General features: G+C 40.5%; 1 protein-coding gene across 1 annotated transcript in view; it reads left to right on the forward strand.

The window, feature by feature from the left end:
- Positions 1–662: 662 nt before the first annotated feature.
- The window catches only part of prx (periaxin), a 36,347-nt gene continuing 20,029 nt past the window's right edge, over positions 663–16,980 (forward strand). Inside the window, exons 1-2 of the mRNA XM_019367204.2 lie at positions 663–921; positions 16,893–16,948. The gene's annotated coding sequence lies outside the window, so the exon portion shown is untranslated. The remainder of the gene's footprint in view (positions 922–16,892; positions 16,949–16,980) is intronic.

Consider the following 16,980-nt stretch of genomic DNA (forward strand, 5'->3'; position numbering starts at 1 on the left):
CAGCAGGCGCTTACACAAACTGAATACACTTTTCTTTGGAAACAATCCCATTTTTCTTGTATATTAAGTCATTATAACTTATTGGAAGATCAATGACTCTGGTATATTTTGCAAGCTCAGCAATGTGCAGTTGGATAGCAGATGAGTAGGAGGAGCGTTTTCAAAGTAAAAAGAGTGACCTTTGAGCTTTTGTTTTATAGCCTGTTGTCTGTGTGAAATGATATATCATTAACTCAATATTGCTGACATAACCAGTCACTTTGTTATAGGCATTAATTTACATTCCTCTTTGAAACAAGTAAAGGGTCTCTCTATAGAAGCTAAGAGTTAAGTCTGCTTATCTCCTTGGCATCATAATTTTAAATAATTGGCATCATCTATTCTGCAAGCTTTTTCTTAAATATTTTTATATTTAAGATGATAAAGTTCATCTTTCCTATTGTTCACATTCAGCGTCTTAATAGCTTGCAGCAGGCACTGAGAGACAGAGAGACACTCACTGCTGCTGCAGTCTACTATGACACAAACTTTGTTATCTTCTTCTCCTCCCTCCTTTATTACTATGGTCGTTCAGCCCCACCTCCAGGTGCCCTAATATGGGGGCATATCTCTACCCTCCAGCCAATCGGGTGGCTGCATGCATCCCTCCTCGAGATGGGGCACTGGCCAGGCCTGAGCTTTCAGTGAGGGGAGCAACAGGCTGGCTGGTGACAAGGGGCAAATGTTTAAAGCAAAGAGAGGGGGAAAAGAAAAAAAGTACCAACAACAAATTAATGACAGCAGCCGACCAACACGAAGTGAGTGTGAAAGAGTCATAAGAACAAGAGAAGAGGACGAGCCAGAGAGTGAAGCTGTGCTGCTGCTGCTGCTGCAGGTGGAGGGCCTGTCACCTTTGAGGACACGCTGAGGTTGAAAATTAAGGTAGGCTGTGTGAATGTGGTTTAATAAAGTCTGTGCTCATGAAACACTGCAGTGTGCGGATACCGTTCTGTTGCTGTGTAGGAAAATGTGCTCAAAGATGGGGCAGATTTTGGCTGGTTAGACCAAATCCGAAAGCATGTGTTCCTGATACTCTGTGTTATGGAATAGCAGCAGTGTTTTTTTTTCCCTTTTTTTGCTCTGCGTCTGTATAATTTAGCTATAAATCTGCTTGAAAACACATTGTTGTGTTTCTGAAAGGTTGGTTTAACATTTGGCAGCTCAGGAGCTGCTGAGAGCTGGGCAGAATAGTTTATGGAGCTGCCTGCAGACTCCAGTTTGCTGACATTGGAGAGCATAACAATAGTCTGCTGTTTAAATGCAAAGACAGTTTTAGTAAGACAGCTGCTGCTAGTGTTTATTCCAACATGCCAGTTGCTGGTTACAAACACTCGAGTATTCACTGAGGTTTATGGTAACTATTTGCAGCATGACATGTCGTTATGCTCCAAGTTTATAAGGGAGTTTTGTCAAGAGACCCGAGAGAAATAACACTTGAAAATTAATCAGAGCACTTATTTTAACTGTGTATCTGGCAGTGCCATTTGTTCAGCCCACATAACAGAGTGCCCTCATCATAAATAAACCACTCAACATAGTAAGTAGTTTACTGCTCTTTTAAACAACTGTCAGTAAACTACTCATGTTCCAGCAAGGTTTTTTTGTAAAAACACCAAGTGACCCAGCTCCGGGTGTATGTACTGGTACGTCTTTATGCTGCAGAGCACGCAGTCATTTCCAGTAGTCCCTGTCTTAATGTTACACACAGTGACAGCTGCAGTGTGACGGTCACAGGATCTGTTTGTCCCCCAGGTCCAACTTCACCGCTTAGCTCGCCCCCCCAGCCTGGTATGTACGCTGGCTTAAAGTGGGTACAGAGGTATCACAGCCAAAACACACCCGCTCTGTGATTGAAGATCACAAACAAATGAGTCCCGCTGGATTACGTAATGCATGCGCTGGACATTTTTAGGCGATAAAAGCTGCGTCTTTGACAACAACACCAAACTAGACCAACGAAACCAGAAGGCAGACTCTTCTTTCCAGCAACATTTGCACCAGTGCCCTGAAGGTTAAAGGTTAAACTGGTTTCATTTTTCCACTAGTTTAGGTGAACATATTTACTGATTTCCGATCAACTCGAGAAAACACGGACATGTCTCTTTTGTGAAAGTACAGAGGCTAAATGTTAACGTTAGGGAAAATCTTCAGCTGTGTTAACTAAACTTATCAGATGACAATAAAACATAGATGTCAGACATAAATCTCAGCAATAAATACTGTGAAGCTACTGAAAAGCAGTTATACCTCCTGAAAATATGTCAACTTTTTTAAAGCAGCAGGTGTGTGTGTGTGTGTGTGTGTGTGTGTGTGTGTGTGTGTCCACACTGAACTGAGAATAAATGACGTCAGAAATGAAATGATGGATGATGATAGCAGTTTCCTGGCGACAGATTTTGGGTGGTGGTTGCAGTTATAGGTGGGGTCAGTTTTAGACCGGCATTTAAGGGGTCGAGTGGGGTTAAGGGCTGACAGGGTGGTTCATGGGGGAGACCTCATGAGGAAACACCACTTGACGTACATGCAGGGTGAACTTCCTCGGGTGCACGCAGAGAGCTGAGAGGATTTTACAGGAAGGAAGACTCCTGTAAACAAAAGACCTGAAAGTACATTTGTTTTGCTTTGCTTTTCTTTTCTTTGAGGCTTTATTTTAAACATGATAAAATAACACAATAAAACATAAGGAAGGAGTGGGAAGAAGCATAAGGTTATTTAATCACACCCCTTCTTCAAAATTTAGTAACTTTACTTCCTGTTTATATCCTCATAAATGCTTGTTTACATTCTTCTTTCTATAAATTTATTGTATAAGCCCAATAACACACCAAAAAGACGTACAGAACACTTATAAATACATATACATGCACATGCATCCATATATGCATAAAAAAATAAAAAAAATAAAAAATAAGTATAAATAATTGGTGAAACATCCAATCAAAACCTTTTTTCATTCCTTCCTTGGAAAAACTATATTTACCAATACTATTTTACGTCTTTTTAAACTGTGTCATGCTTGTGCGTTGGTTCCGTTAATCACTCAGTCTGTTCCACAACTTCTCTCTCCATACAGAAAATTTTTATTGTTGTGTGAACACAGAACTCCCCCTTCAAATTTGGTCCCCCCTTCTTGTCCTTTCTCTGTCAGTTAATTAAGATTTTGTTCAAATTATAAGATGTTTATAATTTGTGTGTTTTATCCTAAGCTAACCTGAGCTGTGACTGTCTTTCACTATGTGAAAATTCAATTGTTTAAAATAAAAACAAACTTCTGTTTATAAGAGGCATTTCCTGTCCAGAGGCTAACGCCTCCGGGTGTGCCTTGTTTTGCCCATCTGATGTCTCAAAGGGGCAGGAAACACACTGGGATCTATCTCTCTCATCTTCAATGGTTTGGACATGATGCTGTTTGCTTGGTGCTTTTATCTAAAGTGGCGCACGGCGGCAACACTTCCGAAATTTTCAGTTGGAAAAGATCCGGTGGGAGTCGGACCCACTCATGGTTTAGAGGCCACCGAGCTCCACAGTTTCTCTCTTCTTATCCAAACAGGACAGCACATAGTCACCCAATCACAGTGTGTTTAAATTTACCAGTTGAACACCATTTTCCCTTTTGGCTCCAGATTGTTGTAACAAATTACAGGTTTAAGATTCAGGTAATCAGTCTTTTTCAGTGTTGGGACTAACGCGTTATTAAGTAACGCGTTACAGTAACTACGTTATTATTGTGGTAACGAGCACGGTAACTAGTTATTATGCCAAAACCAGGAACGCGTTACTCGTTACTGGGATGTAGATAGGCTCGTTACTCGTTACTTCGTGTGGTGGATATCGCGGAGCTTCCACAGATTCAATAACATTAGCAAGTGGTGGAAGCCAGCAGGTGGATGAAGGAAAAGGGAGGCAAGAGGAGAGACCCGAAGCGGCAGGTAAGAAGTTATGACCTGCAGTCTATCCGGGTCAGATATAAACCAAGTTTAGGTGGAGTTTATTTTCGGTATGCTGACATTTTCGTACTGCGTGCTAGCTAGCATGACGGAGTTTCTATACAGCTGGGTGGGTGCTATGTTACTGATGTTGAACTTTATTTTGTTCATATGGTTAATTATTAGAGTTGCCAACCGTCCCCTAAAAAACAGAATCGTCTGGTATTCAGAGAAAATATGACGCGTTTCGTACTGAGGTGAAAAGGAACACAGTTTGTCCCGGACTTCAGCTACAATGAAAAAGACACAAAGCTGAAGCTGCACAGCTGCCTCTTCTTCTCTCATTCTCTCCCCCTCCCTCTCCTGTTTCTACTTCAATCATGAAACTGATCAATGATCAGCTGATCGGCTTTGCTCTCTTGTTTATTTATCGCCCACTTTGCGCCAGAAAGAGTAAACCAGCGGATGTCGCGTTAAACAACAGCAGCACGTTTAAGCTTGATCAGCTGTTGTTAGAATTTATTTAATATTAATTTCTAGTATCAGCTGATGTTTGCTGGAGCCACAGCTGTAAAGCTGCTGGTCATGATATCGGTTTGGATATGTGGTGAGAGGGAAACATGCAGATGAAACCAGGAGATGTCCTTACTGAATCATCAGAGCTGAACAGGTGATGGAGAAACAGGTTTACCTTTTAGGTGACATGAATGAGTTGAAGGGAAGTTATGAGCTGTTTCTGAGAGACAAATAACACCAGGATCCTTTTCTAAGTAGCTGACAGCTGGTAACTGTGCAGGGGCGGGTCTAGCAAAGTGTTGCCAGGGGGGCAGGTAGGGCATTAACAGGGAAAGGGGGGGACAAGGAAATACTTTTCTTTATTATTCTCATTTAAAATGTCTCGCTTTAAAAAAAAAAAAAATTATCTGAGTCTTACAACAAACAATTGATAGATTGATACATATATACCATCAGAACAGTGTACATCACTGTCAAAGGCTTTATGATTTTTCCCATAATGGTGGGCCGGTCTCTAGTCAAAATGCCCGGGACGATTTTTTTGTCCCAGTCCAGCTCTGTATGCAGCTCATCTGCAGTCTGGTGTTACCTACATCTTCCTATTCAGAAGGCAGAATTTCCAGGTTCTGAGTACAATCAAAAGCACCACGACTGCAGTTTTTGTGTTGGATGTAAAAAGCAGGCTAGAATCATGGCGGCGGTCAACGACGGTCCAGGCGTGGGATTTCTCTCGTGGAAATGTGCACATTATTTTTTCCTTTCTATTGGTAGGTGGCACAGTGCACTTGTGGCAAGTAAGCAAGCTAGAAGACTGGCACTCTTGCTGGGTATCCAGTTACAGAAGCAACACATTAACAAGAGAATTCTGAGTAAAACCAAAGTTACTTTCCCTAGTAACTCGTTACTTTGAAAGTAACGAGTAACTTGAAGTAACTGAGTTACTTTTTTAGAGAAGTAACTAGTAATGTAACTAAGTTACTAATTTAAAGTAACTTACCCAACACTGGTCTTTTTGCAATCAATGTTCAATATCCAACAGGACAAAAACAGCTGGAGCATTTCTTGGGTGCTAAAATGCTAAATTGTACATTTTCCATCTTGTTACCAGTAGCAAAGTCCACGTGTTTTGAATTTCGCACCACTGATGTATTCTGCAGACTTCCAGTGGAAAAGATATTATGTAACATTTAGACAGGCTATAAAATAACTAAGCTGTAAACTAACCTTTATCTGTAAATTAAAACCAGTGGAGCATCTTTCCTAAAACAATGTCCTTATTAGATTGAATCATGACAAGCCTCATTATAAACACTCCAGTGTGTATTATACTGCAGGTACTAATCCAGAGTCCCTCATAAAAACACAGAGCTGCACATATCCAAACATCAAAACTCTCTGCACGTACAAGTGCTGATATTTTAGGTGGGAAACTTTTGTTTTGAATTTGGTTGAAGTGACCCTCTCACTATAATCTGTTTAATACTGTTTACTGTTCACTGTTTGTTGCCAATATGTGTTTTGCTATTTGCTTTTATTGGACACTTCGGTGATGACACGATGAAGCTGGGACAGTGCTTCACTGGCTTACGTGCAAGTTGAAAGAAAATCAACGCAGTGTGGGCTTGCATGGTATAACGCTAATGTATGAGCGCAACTGCAGTCACATCACTCCCCTTTGTCTGTTTTTTGCATCACTTCTAAATTGTCATATTTTGAATTTCTGATATATTCCATTTTCACATACCATTTGTCTCAAAATGCAGAATTTACAGTGTATGCAGATGACATTCAGTGTAAGCATCATACATCAGGGGAGTTAGATATTATGGGAAAAAAGATATATAAAAAACATTATATGTAACACACCCTGAACAAAAAGTATGGCATTTGTTTTAAATTATTGTTTAACATGTCAGGGAGAACTTGTACTCTTTGCTAATACTTAATTACTCACTTACATCATGCATTTCTTCTGATTTTCCACCTGCAGCTCCAACATACCAGTACAGTCAACTCAGTATTAGAGTCCACTACACATGTCATGACACAGGCAAACGGAAGGTTTGTTATCACTCCCCAAGACAAACATCCGTTTCCCTAAAAACAATCGAATGAAGATTATTTCCATCTGCAGTAATTTACATTTGGCACCATGGTGCTGTTCTGGCACATCTCAGCTTCTTCGTTCGCATGTACAGAAAAATACTGAGGACAAAATAAAGCAAACATCAGTGGCATCAGACATGAAGGAGCGGTGTCGGAGGTGGGTCTCAAAGTGGCTTGTAGATTCAGAGCAAATGCTATGACATGAGGAAAACAGTGTTTTTTTTTCTTTCTGTTCATTCGTGTGGACGGTAATGTTCTAGTGCATGTTTTTCTACATATCCATTAGCAGTTTTGCATTTCCAATGGTAACAAGAACATTTTTTTAAAGCACATACAGTGGTCCCTCGTTTATTACGGGAGTTAGGTTCTAAAAATAATCAAATAATAGGTGAAATCTGCGAAGTAGCAAAGCTTATTTTTTACTATTATTATAGATACTTTAAGGCTGTAAAACCCGTCACTACACACTTTATACACTTTTCTCAGACAGGCATGAACATTTTCACACTTTTTTCTCTTGTTTAAACACTCAAAGTTCAAACCTTCATAGGAAAATAAGTCCAGTATTATAGAATGAAACCAAAGATTAAACCCTGTTTAAACCCAGGTCCAGAACATGGAAATAGAGCAGCTGGAGGCACGGAGGAGATTGATTGGCTGTAGACCATTGCCAATCAGGACGCAGAACACAATGCGCTGTAAAAAAACAAAAAAGAAAGCATCCAAAATTGCACAAAAACCGTGAAAGGTGAACCGCATTATAGCGAGTGACCACTGTACAGGTTTTTAAAAATTTGAAAGAAATTGTTTACACTAAGTAGATCCACTTTGACTTCATACATCAGGTCCGTGAACAGACTGTGTCAGAACAAACCAGTGATGCTGAATCACAGATTTCACTGTTTTCCTTTTTTTAAGAGCTGATGTTTTTTGAAGTATTTACAGTCAGTCTGGAGACTGGAATAGAAACAGCTTCCTTCCTTTGCTCTTTGTCCTAAATTTAGACCCAGTAAGTTTTGTGTTATCTGCTCAGTCTCCCACCAATTGTAAAAACGTGTGGCGGTATTTCCTCTGTGTGTGAACTCTTGCGTAAGTGTGTGAGGAGAAAAAATATTTTTATCTAGAGTATATGTGGCCTGTGCTGATAATACTCCTCTCTAGAAATAAATCACAATCACATCCTCAGCTGTTTGTCAGGCGCTATGTAATGTGTTACGTCAAAGACATGTTATCAACTTTTTAAAGGGCAGACTTGTTTTCTTTGCGTGGACACCTGATGCTCAAGTCCAGCCGTCATTGAGCCAACTATAACATCATTAACTTGTCCATCTTTAATAGGCTTAAAGCAGCCGCTGAACAGGATTAGAGCAGCAGGGTCAGTTTCATGAGGCTTCGGCTTTAAGTCACTGCGGGACAACAAAAACTATTCAGCTGACATCACATCACCACAATTCATGATGGATGTCCAAACTAGTGCGAGGAATCACAGCTATCAGTCACACACTGACAGCAGACAAGCGATACTGGTTGTTCAGACAAGTGTCTTCTTGCAGCTTTAAATTGTTAAAGTGCTAGAAAAAGAAATCAAAGGGTGGTGAGGACAAAATGTCTAATTCAACCCCGTTTACCTGTGGTGTAAAGGAGTGTTTCATGGGTATGTGTTGAGTTGTGGTAACCTGGGGAGTTAAACTGGAGCTCAGTTCTGCAGAACTCAACACAGATATGGTGTCCAATGAATGCCCATTTTCTTAACTGGGTATCCAGTTTAGGGTCACGGGGTAGCTGGAGGCTATCCCATATGTCTTTGGATGCTGATACTAAGGCTCCTACCAGCTAAACACTCCGCCCATGTACATGATTGAAAAAAATGAGCATTTAAAATACGTAAAGTAAGGTCTTGTATGAATTGGTGTGAATGGGTAAATACTGTTTGTAGTGTAGGACAGCAGTCCCCAACCTTTTTTGCACCACGGACCGGTTTATGACCGACAATATTTTCATGGACCAGCTTTTAAGGTGTCACAGATAAATACAACAAAATAAAACCAGTACCGGTACCAAAAAAAGAAGATTTATTCATAAAACACACAAAAGACCCAGGGAAACTGAGGTAGCGATAAAAACGATTAAAAAAATAACGCTAAAAACCCCGAAAACCATAAATTTCACACCCGAGCCTCAACTCTCGCGGCCCGGTACCAAACGACTCACGGACCAGTACCGGTCTGTGGCCCGGTGGTTGGGGACCGCTGGTGTAGGACATCATAGAACACCCATTAAATCCTAGTCCATCTAACTAAGCCTCGGAAGTAAATGGTAAAGACGCTTATGTGGTATTTTAGGAATCTTCCAGCAAGGTTTTGATTTTGGGCAAAATCTTTGCTTCAAAAACAGGCGTGAACCTCTCCCACACATGTCAGTGGAGCAGTGTGATTGGTTGATGTGCGGTCCGTGTTAAGCGTCAAGAGTGGAACAACCATCTTTGCAGTTGCAGAATTCTCCCACAGATTTCTACTGAGGACTTTTTTTTAAAAGTTTATTGTCTCCCTCTCACATAATGTCCCAACTTTGTTCATTTAATGTTCTGGAACAAATGTACAGAAAGTCTAATCCCTAAATATTAAAAAAAAAGCTGGAGGGTTTTAAAATATGTGAAAATCAGGCAGCAGAGCATCAGAGAGCTCAGCATTACTGACGTCCAAATGTTTACATGAACCACTGCTAATATGGAAAGCAGTTCTTTTCTCTATCACTAGAGTTCACAGACCATTAGACATATTTGTTTAAAAGATTTGTCCACCAAATCACTCACTTTCCTACTGTGTAGACTCCAAAACCAGAAATGCTGTTGCTGTGACAAAAAAGACTAACTCCGCTCAAAAGGCTTTTTGCTAAATATCTGAGATTGTTGCCAGTTCTGACAACCTATAACTCTTTATAACTGATCTACAGTTCAGTATTACTTGCAAACACTCTGGATGTAATTTGAGCAGTTTGAGCTACGTTTTCTGCCTCGGGGCTCACTTTCATTGCGTAGCATGTTAATGAACTAATCACTGAGCACTCACAGTCTTTATCCACAATCACTTGTTTCTTCACAGGTTTCAGTCCATGCCCTGTGCCCGTCTCCTTGCAGCTCACTGACAGTTAAACTGAAAGAATGGATCGTCTCAGGAGATGATTGGGGTCAATATATTTTACTAAAGGATGATTTGTTCTTTTAAAGGATTACTTCACAAACAACACAATAACACTGCTTTTTAAGCGATATGAGAATTTGTTGCTTCTTTAATCCAAACACTAGAAAACTAGAAAAATAGTTCCAGTATCTTTCTCTGAGAGGACATCTCAGAGAAATTGTTACTACTCACTGACCTACAGAAACATAGAAATGTTGCAGAGCTGTAGTTTCTTGTTGCGAGCACTTAATCCCAGCATACTTTGATAAACACTGCATAACGATTTACATGTGAAACTGGCAAAGAAGCTTTTTGCCCAAACTTAGCAGTGAAGCTATGAAGTACTGTCAGGCCCCTGACTTCATAAACAAACCCACCCACACCATCAAATCTACTTTAGACAACTTAATCCAACTCCTGTTAGACAAAATGCAGAGTGGCTGACAGCACCAACACACTCTTTGGCTTTCAAGTTTTTCCTCAGATTCAGGGCCCATCGTAAGAACAGTCAGGCACCAAGGAATAAGACTATTAAATACATATTACTGTATCTGCCTTGGACTTGTTGCTTAGAAATTATATGGTAAATGGCCTGTATTTATATAGTGCTTTTCTAGTCCCTAAGGACCCCAAAGCGCTTTACATATCCAGTCATTCACCCATTCACACACTGGTGATGGCAAGCTACTTTGTAGCCACAGCCACCCTGGGGTGCACTGACAGAGGCGAGGCTGCCGGACACTGGCGCCACCGGGCCCTCTGACCACCACCAGTAGGCAACGGGTGAAGTGTCTTGCCCAAGGACACAACGACCGAGACTGTCCAAGCCGGGGCTCGAACTGGCAACCTTCTGATTACAAGGCGAACTCCCAACTCTTAAGCCACGAGCCCCTGATTTTACACCTTTGGGCTTAACTGTAACCTCCTGGATATTTTTCATGGTTTTGTCTTTTTGATTCTAGCATTGCAGCGGTGCATAGTGCAAAGCACTTTGATTGGATTAGGAGCCTGTGTTTATACTAGCCAAACACACTACACAGTTTTTTGATTTTGTGCATACACAAGTACATCTCTCAGCTGGCTTGGGAAGACCTCTGTATCCCTCCAGACGAACTTTACAAGCTGATCTGGGAGAGGGAGGTCTGGGCATCTTTGTTTAGAGTGTTAGCTCCACCACCCAGACCCGGATGTGTGGTGGAGGCAGAATGGCAGAAAATGGATGGATGGATGGACAATAGTTTGAAATAAGACAAGCGCTCCCAAGTTTAACCAAGAACCTGTGACTCTGTGCATATACAGGCAAAGTTTTTTGGCCACCTTTTTCAGGTTTAATTTAAGGAAGTATTTCCTGTTCATTTTGTTTTCACTTACTTCAGAAGCTTTAAACATTCACTTCATAACTCAGGCCATCTGCGCTAAAGGTTAGGGGCTCAAAATTTCAAATAAACTGCCTGAAAATTCACCAGAGTACAGAAAACACCAGACCACCTGCATAATGTGCATCTCCAAATTCAAAGCTGTGTCCATGATTACATTTACATGTTGTTTTTAAAAAACTGCATTACAGTTTCATTATGCTCTCTGTGTGTTGTCTTCACTTCAGTGGCTGTGAAATCAACAGTGTAGAGATGAGTGTGAAGGAGAACCGTGCACACATGCTTAGTCTTAACCAGGAGAGTTATCCCTGAATGGCTTCCAGCTGCTGTTATAATGTTGAACATTTCCCGCTGGCCCGAGGGTTGTTCTGGCCTGTAGTTTTCAATTTCAAGAAATGATTGTACCTGAAGTTTTAGAACGCCTCAGTATGTTTGATGGTTTGCTTGTTAATGCAATCATTAGTATTTCCATTTCATCTGTGTAGGCAGATTGGTTTGTGTGACTGGTCTGTGTGCTGAGCCTCGTATATTTGTGTGAGCCACAGCAAACACAGCGATCCACATGTAACTTTTCCTCTCGTAGTTTTAAGTACACATTTAAAACTATTCTGAGAATCCAAAAAAGGCTAACACAAGGTTAGACTGCAAAACCGGCAGTGTGGTAGTTTACAGGGACACAGTGGTCTGGAGACGAGTCAAATTCCCAGCCTGGGCTGTTGTTTCAGTCCACACCCTGTGATATGAAAGCTGAAATTTTTTCTGCCTTGAAGAAAAATAAAAGAGTGGATCCTGTGATGCAGCAGAATAGTTATTTACATGTACGAGCAGTAAATATGGTTGCAATAACTAAACTAATACAGTTACAATACTACAAAACTGCTTTACCCGTGCACACCCTGGCCTGTTTTATGTAAATATTACTTTAAATGCTTTGTAGAACACTGTTAAAAGAGGCTAATTTTCACATTTTTATGAGTGTCACAAATTTTCAAAGTCCTAATCAAGGAAGTTTTCTCCCAGAGAAAACAGGTCTTCTAAACTGCCCCAGATAGCTTTTTTGCAGTCCACATTTTTCTTGATTTATCTGCACCACTATGTACCAATTTTGCATAATATCCACCTAGCGGGTATTATGCAAAGTAGTTTGGCACTCCCTCAAAAATGAATGAACAGCTGCCTTGCAGTCTCCCTCTGCAGTGCTGCTTTTGCCAACTGTAATCTCTCTCAGGGACAAGCAAAGCATAGAGATGCTGTTATTGGCTGCAACATTGGACACACGAGTCTTCATGCATTCCCGACCCCTGAGAGGGTGAACATCCAGCATCTTATTGTTATTTTTGATTGCAGTGTCCCCTTTAACATTGCAGTCCCAATTGAACAGCTTGTGTGGTTAGCTTTAAATATATTCCCACTGGCCATAGTTGCATTAAAATTGAAAGGATGAGGGTCAGTCAACATTTTGGCAATCAGTTTGAAACCAATAAACAGCCATACTCTGTTAGTTCCTGTGTTTTCACGTCACGTTTTTGTGTTATTTACTGCAAATTATACTCGGCTGCCTTTCTTAACACTTCCTGACGGTATGTAAAGGATCCTTTTGCTCACCCTCCAGGTCCTCAGCATGTTTCATGAAACTCTGCTGGGTAATTTCCTTGTAATTTTGCTGATATTGCTCCAGCTAGACTCACATTGGCAGAAAAACTAATAATCACAGAGAAAGTAATTTGTGTGAAAGATTACTATGAAAAATATGAAAAAAAAAAACTGCTCTGTGTAACGCCTTAATGCCTGATCGAGTTGGTTCTGGTTCTTATACATAGGGGATACATAACTGAACTCCAGGGTGTTGTCACCCGAAAGCTGGCAGAGAGGCAACTGCATAAATTGAGTGTTATGTCTCGATTTTGCCTGGTTGCTTACTAATCAGTGCAGCAGCAAAGAGGCAATCTTTCAAGCAGTGATGTAGTAAGGTATGGGGAATGATACTTTTCTAACATCCTCTTTTCATTGAAGGAAGTTTTAAACTGTGGGTAAAAATACCTCCCACTTCACTACTTTACACCTACACATGCTGGGGTGTTTGTGGGGCAGTCGTCAGGCGTGTGGAGGCCTGCAGATGTGAGTCTGATCTATAATAAGACCGCTCTGTGAGGCATTTCAAATCTCCTCCTCCTCCTCCACTGCCATGCCTCCATTCCTTAGGTCCATCCAGGGAGTGCCACCTCCTGCACCTGTTGCTGTCCATCTGCAGCACAGAGCTGCAGTTTAAAGCTGCTGTCAGGTGAAAACCTAAACAAGCTTAGCAATCCCCAGTCATCTGCATGTTTACACTTTCACTGTAATATTCTCACCTGAAAATGTTCCTTCACTTTTCTAATTTCACAGATCAGGAGATGTAAAAATGTGTTTTAAGTGTCTTTTAGTTTTAGTTTTTTTATTACAATTTCAATAATTGAACAGATTTCTATATAGTTTTATATATACATTTAAAAATTACATCACTGTCTGGAAATTTCTGCCACTGTTTTGCCTACTTTAGTTTGATAAAACATTTCAGTAACAACTCATTTAGACTCTGACTACCACTTATGGGCCATTAGTACAGCAGTGCAGTGGGCACACCTGCTACTGCCGCTGCACTTGATAAATAGTCCCTCTCAGTAGCACAAAAACAAGTCAGAAAGGGTTGGAATATTCTAATATTCTAATACTCTATTTCTAAACATCATATTTTGTCTTTGGTCGGTGTCTGATTTTAAGTTTAAACTATATTGAAATGGATGTGAAAACACAGGAGAGTGAAAACATGTCATTCCAGAGCTCAGTGTCTAAAAGTAGATCATTATTCTTTAGATAATTGTCTTAAAACCTTGAAGTCTCTGTCACTACTAGAGCACCATTCAGTGAATTACCACGTACTCTGGGATGGTTCTGATGTCTCCGCTGATCTTTTAAAAGCATCAGTCTCTCCAAAATGTTGTTCTGTTCCATTAATTCGTGCCCCTGTTCCTCCGTGACTGATACACTGATGGCTGGGATGTGATGAATGTATGTTATGTGTTCCTGTGACCCGCTAGACACCAGATACCCCCTACCCACCCAAACAGGCACGGCATCCACACTGACACTACACGCCCAAACACACGCACTCAAATTCCCACACACACGCACATAGCTAAGCTGAGGCACCGAAAAAGTAACCACATGATTGCAGAGAAACAGAGGTGATTCCTGCAGAGTTGTGCTGTTGTTGGCAAGTCCATAAAATCAAGAACGTTCTTAAAAATATTTCCAACAAACCAAACTTTGTCCAGGGGATGCAATGTGCACAGACGCAAAATATTTGCACACTTCCTGATTTCTTAGTTTGTTTGTTTCATCCATATTTGTCTCACTTAATTGTTTCAGATCATCAAAGTAATCTTAACATGAGTGAATACAGTGTGGTTTTTAAACGATGATTAAATTTATTAAGGGGAACAAAAACTAATCAAACCTACCTGACCCTGTGTGAATAAGTAATTACCTCCTTCAATCATTAATTAACTCTGATTAACAACAGCTTTTGCAAAGCTGAGACAAATTTCTCTAGCCTCTAGAGAACATGTCTGACAAACCAAAGGAGTCTAAAAGATCTCAAAAGCAACACATCATGCCATGCGCTAAAGAAACTCCGAGTTACAAAACCATTTCTAAGGCGAACCGTAGTGAGAGATTTCATCCACAACTTGGAACAGCGGTGAACTTTCCTAGGAGTGGCTGGCCTACCAAAATTTCCAAAATAGTGCATTGACAAGTCATCCCAGAATAACTTGTAAAGAACTGCAGGCCTTACATGCTTCAGTTAAGGTCACAGTTCATGATTCAGCAATAAGAAAAAGACGGCAAAAATGGCATCCATGAGAGAGCTCAGAGGAGAAGACCATTGCTACCAAAAAGAACACAAAGGCACATCTCACATTTGTTTATAAAAAACATGTTAATGAACCCCAAGACTCTGTAGACTGCTGGGACAAAAGTTTAACTCTTTAGAAGATTTGATTCCTGTTTTATCTGGTGTAAAACTAACAAAGCATTTCAAAAAGAGAACACCACACCAACAGCCAAACTTGGTGGTGGAAGTGCTTTGCTGCTTCAGAACCTGGACCATAGGTCGTAATTAATGGAACCATAAATTCTGCTCTGTACCAGAAAATCCAGAAGGAAAATGTTCGGGTATCAGTTTGTGCCGTTAAGCTCAAGAACACTTGGATTATACAGGAGGACAATGATCCAAAACACGGCATTAAGTCCAAAAAGAAGATGTTTTTGAAAGTCTGGATTTATCCAATTGAAATGCTTTGGCATGACTTTAAACAGACTGTTCATGCTGAAAAACCTTCCAATATTGTGAATGCTTGATTGCACTTCTTGGTGCAAAGGGTGGTCCTTTAGGTGGCACTTTTCCACATAGGGTCAAGTTACACTGGATGAACAGAAGGGTTCAGCGTGCACAGAGTTAAGTTTAGACAAGCAGTGGAAGTGTTTTTGCCGTGATCAATCCTCATTTTATTAGAAATTTTGTTCAAAATGTATAAACTCACACAAACCTAAACCTGTATGTTACTGTTTGACCTACAAACAGCTTGATTTGTCATGCTTGTATCTGCACTGCAGTCTCTGTGACATCGCCTTTGTTTAATGAAGTTCAGTTTTGCCATGTGAACAGTTTATATAACTCAAAAACCAGGAAACACTGCACTCTCATAGGCTAGAAGTTTGCCGTGTCATATTTTAGCTCTAGTGGCACCTTTAACTGCAATAAGAGTGAGTAGAGTCAGGCGGTGCACCTGTAAGGAGGTCAGATCTTTCCTACTGTCATTCCAAACTTTGCATATTGCCACTGCAGTAGTATAAGTTTATCAGCCCTCAGGGAGCAGTTGCCTTTCTTGCACAGTGGCGTGCATCACCTCTGAGCAGCTGCTGACATGAAAAGTTACCAAAAAAAACAATTTTGGCATTTTAGTATTTCTACAGAATATTTATAAGACACTAGTCTAGGCTTGTTGGGACCACTGGTTTCCTAAAAGTGTGAATGGACAGTTTGTGCAGATGACTGGGCTCGGGCAGCCAGTGCAGAGCAATAACTGAGGCTATGGAAAGAATGTAAAGCCTGCTAGAAGCTTCAGACTGACAGCTGTGTCACTATATCAGAGCCTCTAACTCCATATACTTAAACCTGACATGAATACCAGATGTTCATTTTCTCAAGAGCACTACTGGGGCTAATTTACCGTTACATGATGCTGTTATATTTCAATGGCATGTGAATAGTGACTGTTGTCCTGCTGTGTTAAAGAAAGTGCTTTATGTCACCAAATGTCCACTGAAACAACAATTACGAGGCGTTTTTGTTCTAGTTTTATTCTGCTCTTTTTGCTGGGCAAATTTTCCCAAGCATCCGCCCTTTCATTGCTTTTGATTTATACATGAAAATGAACTCACATCTGAACCATCTTCATTTTTTTTCTGAAGAAACTTGAGGTAATTGCAGAATTGCATTCTTCCTTGTTTATCTTCTTTCAAATGCAGGAAAATGGGCTGAATAAATTCAGGAAATGTCCTTCCACTCTCAATCTTTATGCCGCTCAACAAATCACTAACATGCTCTGTACAATCTAAAGATAATACCAAAGATATTCTGTTCATCACTGATTGATAATCAATGAATTAACAAATTAACAATGAGTTGTTTTCTTTTAATGTTTTAGACTCTGACAGAGACCAAGAGGACAGCCATGTTTTCAACCAGACCAGAGATCCAGCCGTAAGTACACAGCCCTCTTCCTGCTCATGCAA

This window comes from Oreochromis niloticus, linkage group LG14 (assembly GCF_001858045.2).
Source record: "Oreochromis niloticus isolate F11D_XX linkage group LG14, O_niloticus_UMD_NMBU, whole genome shotgun sequence".
Lineage (NCBI taxonomy): Eukaryota > Metazoa > Chordata > Actinopteri > Cichliformes > Cichlidae > Oreochromis > Oreochromis niloticus.